Here is an 8782-nt window from a genome sequence, read left to right on the forward strand (position 1 = left end):
ATAGTGATTTATCTAAGTAAATTAAGGAAAGGCCAGTAGTTGGGGCACCTGGGTGGCTCAGTTGGTTAAGTGACTGCCTTCGGCTCAGGTCATGATCCTGGAGTCCCAGGATCGAGTCCCGCATCAGGCTCCCTGATCAGCAGGGAGTCTGCTTCTCCCTCTGACTCTCCCCCTCTCATGCTCTCTATCTCATTCTCGCTCTCAAATAAATCTTTAAAAAAAAAAAAAAAGGAAAGGCTAGTAGTTAAGAGGAAATTTTAAGACAGGTAACAAGTGGTTAAAAAAACCCAGATACATAAGGAAGGCAAAAGTGGGCCTCATGTGACAATATTGAACTTAAATGTACCTTGAGATGGATTATACTTTCACTGTGCTCACCCATCCCCCGCCCCCCTCTAAAACCCTGTTTGATTCCTGGAGTCCATAGTCTCTCATGGTTCATATCCCCCTTTGATATCTCCCCCTCCATTTTCCCCTTCCTTTTCCTAATGTCCTCCATGCTATTCCTTGTGTTCCACAAATAAGTGAAACCATATGATAATTGTCTTTCTCTGACTTATTTCACTTAGCATAATCTCCTTCAGTTCCATCCATGTTGATTCAAATGTTGGGTATTCATCCTTTCTGATGGCTGAGTAATATTCCACTGTATATATATAGACCACATCTTCTTTATCCATTTATCTGTTGAAGGGCATCTCGGCTCCTCCCACAGTTTGGCTATTGTGGACATTGCTGCTATGAACACTGGGGTGCATATGCCCCTTCTTTTCACTACATCTGTAGTGAAAAGGCACATACTGCATGGAGCACTGGGTGTTATATGCAAACGATGAATCATGGAACACTACATCAAAAAGTAATGATGTACTGGATGGTGAATAACATAATTAAAAAAAATTATAATTAGAAAAAGGAGATGTAGGCGCCTGGGTGGCTCAGTCGTTAAGCGTCTGCCTTCAGCTCAGGTCATGATCCTGGGGTCCTGAGATTGAGCCCCACATCGGGCTCCCTGCTCAGCGGGAAGCCTGCTTCTCCCTCTCCCACTCCCCCTGCTTGTGTTCCCTCTCTTGCTGTGTCTCTCTCTGTCAAATAAATAAAATCTTTAAAAAAAAAAAAAAAGGAGATGTATTATACTTTCAACATAAATTTACTTCCTAATGATACCATTAGGATAACTTATCTGTCTTTTTAGTACCTTGTATAAGGCAAATGGCTCAATTAATGTTAGCTCTTTTTAACACATCCATAAATTGTACAAGAAACATCTATTGAGCATTTATGAGTAATTTTAAAAACTAACCAGACTTCTAAAGGAATTAGAAAAAGAAGAGCAAAGCCCAAAGTTAGTAGAAGGAAGGAAATAATAAAGATCAGAGCAGAAATAAATGAAATAGACATAGACAACAAAAGGGTTGAGGGGTGGGGAGAAAGATCAACAAAACCAAGAACTAGTTCTTTGGTAAGATTAACAAATTGATAAACCTTTAGCCAGACTCATCAAGAAAAAAAGAGGGAGAACTCAAATAAATAAAAAGATGAAAGAAGAGAAATAACAAGCAACACAACAGAAATATAAAAGATTGTGAGACTAGATGAAAAATTATATGCCAACAAACTGGACAACCTAGAAGAAATTGATAAAGTCCTAGAAACATACAATCTTCCAAAACTGAATCAGGAAGAAATAAAAAATCAGAACAGACCAGGGTGCTTGGGTGGCTCAGTCAGTTAAGCATCCAACTCTTGATTTTGGCTCAGGTCATGATCCCAGGGTCCTGGGATCAAGTCCCACATCAGGCTCTCTGCTCAGCAGGGAGCCTGCTTCTCCCTCTGCCTGCCGTTCCCCCTGCAGGTGCTCGCTCTCTGACAAATGAATAAATAAAATCTTTTTAAAAATTTTTAAAAAATAAAAAAGAATTAATACCCATTCTTAAAAAATAGAAGAGGAAGCGGGTGCCTGGGTGGTTCAGTTGGTTAAGCATCCAACACTTGATTTCAGGGTCACGATCTCAGAGTTGTGAGATCAAGCCCCATGTCGGGCTCCACACTCAGTGGGGAGTCTGCTTGAGATTCTCTCTATCCCTCTCCCTCTGCCTCTCCCCCTGCTCTTTCTCTCTCTCTAAAGTAAATAAATAAATCTTAAAAAAAAAAAAGGGGGGGGACACCTGGTGGCTCAGATGGTTAAGTGTCTGCCTTCGGCTCAGGTCATGATCCCAGAGTCCTAGGATCAAGTCCCACATCGGGCTCCTTGCTCAGCAAGAAGCCTGCTTTTCCTTCTGCCTGCCACTCCCCCTGCTTGTGCTCTCTCTCTCTCTCACTCTCTCTGGCAAATAAATAAATAAAATCTTAAAAAAAAAAAAAAAAAGTAAAAAAAAAAATAGAAGAGGAAGGAAAACTTTGAAATTCATTCTATTAGACCAGCATTACCCTGATATCAAAGCCAGACAAAGACACCCTAAAAAAAGAAAACTACAGACCAATATCCCTAATGAACACAGATGCAAAAATCCTCAAAATATTAGCAAATCAAATTCAACCATACATTAAAAGGATCATTCACCACTACCAAGTGGGGTTTATTCCAGGGATGCAAAGATGGTTTAATATCTGCAAATCAACCAACATGACACACCATGTTTAAAAAATGAAAGATAAAAACCATACGATCATCTCAACAGATGCAAAAAAAAGCATTTGACAAAATTCAACATCCATTCATGATAAAAATTCTCAACCAAATGGGTTTAGGGGGAACATACCTCAATATAATAAAGAACAGATATAACAAACCCTCAGCTAACATCATACTCAATGGCGAAAAACTGAAAGCTTCTCCTCTAAGATCAGGAACAAGACAAAGTATGTTCACTCTTGCTACTTTTAGTCAACATAGTAGTGGAAGTTCTAAGCAATCAGACAGAAAATGAAAAAAAAAAAGGCATCCAAATTGGCAAGGAAGAAGTAAAACTGTAACTATTTGCAGGTAACACGGCATTATATGTAGAAAACCCTAAAGACTCCACCAAAAAAAAGTTAGAACTAATTAATGAATTCAGTAAAGCTGCAGGATACAAAATTAATATACAGGAATCTGTTGTTCCTATACACAAAGAATAAAGTAGCAGAAAGAGAAATTTAATAATAAACATTTACAGTTGCATTAAAAAGAATAAAAGACCTAGAAATAAATTTAACTAAGGAGATAAAAGAATTGAACTCTGAAAACTGTAAGAAGACATTGATGAAAGAAATTGAAAATAACATGAACGGAAAGATATACCATGCTTATGGATTAGAAGAATTAATATAGTTAAAATGTCCATACTACCCAAAGCAATCTATATTCAATGCAATCCCTATCAAAATACCAATAGTACTTTACACAAAACTGGAACATAATCCTAAAATTTGTATAAACCCACAAAAGACCTTGAATAGCCAAAGCAATCTTTTTTTTTTTTTTTTTAATTTCACAAAGAGATAGAGAAAGAGCACAAGCAGGACAAGGGGCAGACGGAGAGGGAGAATCCCAAGCAGACTCCACGCTGAGCGCAGAGCCCCATGCAGGGCTAATCCCAGGACCCTGAGATCATGACCTGAGCTGAAATCAAGAGGCAGATGCTTAACCAACTGAGCAACCCAGGCACCTGCCAAAGCCATCTTGAGAAAGAAGAACAAAGCTGCAAGTATCACAATCCCAGATTTTTATGCTATAATACAAAGTTACAGTAATCAAAACAGTATGGTATTGGCACAAAAATAGACACATAGATCAGCAGAACAGAATAGAGAGCCCAGGGGTGCCTGGGTGGCTCAGTCCATTAAGCATCTGCCTTCAGCTTAAGTAATGATCTCAGGGTCCTGGGTTCAAGCTCCTCATCAGGCTCCCTGCTCAGCAGGGAGTCTGCTTCTCCCTCTCCCTCTGCCCCTTCCCACTGCTCATGCTGCCTCTCTCTCTCAAATAAATAAATAAAATATTTAAAGAAAAGAAAAAAAAAGGATACAGAGCCCAGAAATAAACCCATGCTTATACAGTCAATTAATCTACAACAGGGATGCCTGGGTGGCTCAGTCAGTTAAGTGTCTAACTCTTCATTTGGCTCAGGTCATGATCTCAGGGTTTTGAGACTGAGCCTCAGGTCAGGCTTGTGCTGAGCGTGAAGCCTGCTTAAGATTCTCTCTCTCCCTGGGGTGCCTGTGTGGCTCAGTTGGTTGAGCAGCCAACTCTCAGTTTAGGCTCAGGGCATGATCTCAGGGTTGTAAGATCAAGCCCTGCATCAAGCCCTGCATCGGGTTCCCCACTTAGCGGGAAGTCTGCTTGAGATCTCTCTCTCTCTCTCTCCCTCTCCCTCTTCTCCTCCCCTGCTTGTATGCATGTGTTCTCTCTCTCTCTCTCAAATAAAAAAATAAAAAAAAATAGGGTCTCTCCCTCTCCTTCTCCCCCTAACCCCCACTTGCACACACTCTCTCTCCCTCTTAAAAAAAAAAAAAAAACAACACTAATCTGTGACAAAGGAGACAAGAATATACAATGGGGGAAAGACAGTCTCTTCAATAAATGGTTTTGGTAAAACTGGACAGCTATAAGCAAATGAATGAAACTAGACCATTTTCTTATACCATACACAAAGATAAATTCAAAATGGATTAAAGATCTATATGTGAGACCTAAAACCATAAAAATTCCTAGGAAAAAAAAAAGCAGGCACTCTTCTCTTTGACATCAGCCTTAGAAATATTTTTCTAGATATGTCTCCTTTGGCAAGGGAAACAAAAGCAAAAATAAACTATTTGGACTACATCAAATTAAAAAGCTTTTGCACAGTAAAGGAATCCATCAACAAAATAAAAAGGCAATCTACTGAATGGGAGAAGATATTTGCAAATGATATATCCAATAAGGAGTTAATATCCAAAATATATAAAGAACTCATACAACTTGATAGCAAAAAAACAAATCGGATTCAAAAAAGAGCACAGGACCTGAACAGACATTTTTCCAAAGAAGACAGACAGATGGCCAACAGACACCTGAAAAGATGCTCAACATCATTCATCATCAGGGAAATACAAATCAAAACCACATTGAGGTATCACCTCACACCAATCAGAATAGCTAGTATCAATAAGAAATAACAAGTGTAAACCAAAATGTAGAGAAAAGGGATCTCTTGTGCACTGTTGGTGGGAATGTAAATTGGTACAATCACTAGAAAAACAGCATGAAGGTTCCTCAAAAAATTAAAAATGAAATACCACATGGTCTAGTAATTCCACTGCTGGGTATTTATTCAAAGAAAATGAAAACACTAATTTGAAAAAACTATATGCACCCCTGTTTACTGCAGCATTATTTACAACAGTGAAGACATGGAAGCAACCTCAGTGTCCATTGACAGATGAACAGATAAAGAAAATGTGGTATATATCCTGGATGTTACTCAGCCATAAAAAAAGAACAAAATCTTGTCGTTTGCAACAACATGGATATACCTAGAGGGTATTATGCTAAGTGAAATAAATCAGATGAAGAAAGTCATATCCCATATGATTTCACTTATATGTGGAATCGAAAAAACAAAATGGGGGCACCTGGGTGGCTCAGTCGGTTAAGCATCTGCCTTTGGCTCAGGTCATGATCCCAGGGTCCTGGGATCAAGCCCCACATCAGGCTCTCTGCTCAGTGGAGAGTCTGCTTCTCCCTCTCCCTCTGCCCCTCCCCCTGCTCGTGCTCTCTGTCTCTCTCTCTCTCCCTCTCGCTATCTCAAATAAATAATAAAATGAGGGGCGCCTGGGGGCTCAGTCGTTAAGCGTCTGCCTTCGGCTCAGGTCATGATCCCAGGGTCCTGGGATCGAGCCCCGCATCGGGCTCCCTGCTCAGTGGGAAGCCTGCTTCTCCCTCTCCCACTCCCCCTGCTTGTTGTGTTCCCTCTCTCAGTCTCTCTCTCTCTGTCAAATAAATAAATAAAATCTTTAAAAATAATAATAATAAAAAATAAATAATAAAATGGAATCTTTAAAAACAAAAAAATAAATAAATAATAAAAAACAAAATGAATGAACAAACAAAAACAGATTCATAAATCCAGAGAACAAACTGGTGGCTGCCAAGTGGAAGGGAAGTAGAAGGATGGGTAAAATAGGTGAAAGGAATTAAGAGATACAAACTTCTAGTTACAAAATAAATAATCATGGGGATGAAAAGTGCAGCACAGGGAATATAGTCAGTAATAGTGTAATAACTTTGTATGGTGAGAGATGGTAAGTACACTTATTGGAGTGAGCACTGGGTAATATATAAAACTGATGAATCGCTATGTTGTATACCTGCAACTAATAACATTGTCAGTTATATTTCAATAATAAAAATAATAGTAATAACCAGAACAAATACTCAATAAGACAGGAAAGCTTCTATAATGAATCACAGGCTAAAAGTAAAAAAAAAAGAAACATAATTTATTAGATTAAAGTTATTCATTTTGAAGACAATGATCAGACAAAGCTCTTCTGTGGCAATTACAGAAGCTTCTGCAAGTGGTTATCATAGCTTATAGATCTCAGAGATGAAAGAGAAAAAAACGATCCATAGTATGGCAGACTCCGATTTCCTGCCAATATCCAAATCGTCCCTTCCTTCTCAGTAACAAAAGCCCAATTTTATTCAGGGTAGCTATGTATCCAGCTACATTTCCCTGCTTCCCTGGTAACCTGAGCTTTGGTTTGGGAAGTCTCCTTAAAGGAAGAGGATCCCTCTTTGTCTTTGCCTTGCTGCCTGGAACTGGGTTGTGATGATTAGAGCTCTGGCAGCTATCCTGGACTACAAGGACCAGTGCCACACCTTAGGAATGGCAGATCAAAGAACTGGGAAAAGCTTAGGTCCCTGATAACTTTATGAAACTACTATACCTATCCTAGAGAACCTACTTCAAGAATTATTTTACATGAGGGCCACCTGGGTGGCTCAGTCAGTTAAGCATCTGCCTTCAGCTCAGGTCATGATCCTGGGATCCCAGGATCGAGCCCTGCATTGGGCTCCCTGCTCAGTGGGGAGTCTGCTTCTCCCTCTGCCCCTCACCCTGCTTGTGCTCTCTCTTTCTTTCTCTCTCTCTCTCATTCTCAAATAAATAAATAGAATCTTTAAAAAAAAATTATTTTACATGAGAAAATAAATATTGTGTGTTTAAGCCATCATTAAATCTGTTTTTATTTTTTGCTGTCTTAACTGATCACTTACCTTCAGATAAGTAAAGAATTTTTATCTCCTTTTTACAGATCAGGCAACTGAGATCCAGAGAGGTAAGATGACTTGCACAATATCAAATTAGTGAAGAGGTGGGTCTTGGCTCCTAGGTCAATGCTTTTTCACTAAAAACTGACTCAACAAGTTCTAAATGTAAAAAAAAAAGAAATAAAAACAGATTAAATATAAACATAAATTTAGCCTTATTACAGTGGTAATGGCATATGATAGTATATATATTTGTCACATCCTATAAATAGAAAAAGTACCAAATTTTTACAATGTGGAAGGAGACTAAATTATATCAAAATCCAGTGGAGAGGGGAGAGAGAAATATTAAATAAACAGAATCAAAGACCACAATAAACAAAGATTTGGGTTTAAGATGCCAAGGCTTTACCATATCACTCCCCTTGAAAATAAGAAGAATTCAGACTAAAAGCTTATTTTCCTCAATAATGAGACTTCAAGATATAGGTTAAGTTTTCTCCTTAGAGCCTTAACTGAAATTTTTCTTAAAATCCTTAACTAGAATCTTTCTTTACTCTTACCACCACTTTAAAAAATTAACCTTGGCCCCAGTCTCAGTCACAGAGATCAGTAATAAAGCAAAATAGCTCAAATTTTCTTTTTTGAAACCCCACTACCTGTCAAATAGGTAGTTGGCTCATGTGCAAACTCACTGGTGAACAAAAGGAATTATTTCTAAGCAGTCTATAAAGAAAATAAGCAAATAAAATATCTTCAGATTTTAAGAAGACATATATTTCTTTCTTTTTATGGTATATTAACATAAAATCATCTAAGCAGGAGAGTGATCATGCACGTTATATGTAAAAAAAGGCATATGACTTTTATTAACACAGCATGGTCAAAAATAAACAACAGATTGAATCCTTATCACTCCCAATTACTGGCAAGCTATTTGCCTCTCTGATTCTCAAATTTTCTGCCTATAAACTGCCTATAAACTGAACTAATACTTCTTCGTAAGTTTTTGATTGGCTGAAATAAGAATGAATACATGGTAATTAGCACAAAGCATGGCAATCATAAATGCTCAGTAAATATTAATGCCTTCTGTGTCTTGAAAATGAAATAGCTATAAAAAGTAATAAAAATCTGTTCTGTAAACACACAAAGTTATAAAACCTAAAGAGCAATATACCAGTTTGACATACAACCTTTAAATGTCATTTTTGGCAAGGCTGCATTAGAACTCTCCTCTGAGCATTGCCACAGCCAAAGTCCTGATGCAGCTGTAGGCCAATGACAAGAATACATCCAACAAAAGAGGAATACAATCTCTTCCTCCCCGGGATTAAAACAAGAGTCCCAGGTTTCTTTCTCCAAGGCACTGCCCTTGGCCAGGAAACCTGGGTTGGTTCTTCTTCCTGTCAATGTCATAATTCTAACTGTGAAAAGGAGCAGGGTGGAGAAAAATAAATGGCTTCTGAGTTTCTCAATGGCAGCAGTGATGAGGGACACCAGTACCCTAGTACTCAACTCCATTTTTCCCCTTAAAAATGAGAGTCC

General features: G+C 38.4%; 1 protein-coding gene across 1 annotated transcript in view; it reads right to left on the reverse strand.

The window, feature by feature from the left end:
• Nucleotides 1-8782, reverse strand: part of NUCB2 (nucleobindin 2) — a 36634-nt gene that overhangs the window by 23771 nt on the left and 4081 nt on the right. Inside the window, exon 2 of the mRNA XM_081799235.1 lies at nt 7241-7393. The gene's annotated coding sequence lies outside the window, so the exon portion shown is untranslated. The remainder of the gene's footprint in view (nt 1-7240; nt 7394-8782) is intronic.

The sequence above is a fragment of the Leptonychotes weddellii genome, chromosome 11, assembly GCF_054177405.1.
Source record: "Leptonychotes weddellii isolate Sample4059 chromosome 11, ASM5417740v2, whole genome shotgun sequence".
Classification (NCBI taxonomy): Eukaryota; Metazoa; Chordata; class Mammalia; order Carnivora; family Phocidae; genus Leptonychotes; species Leptonychotes weddellii.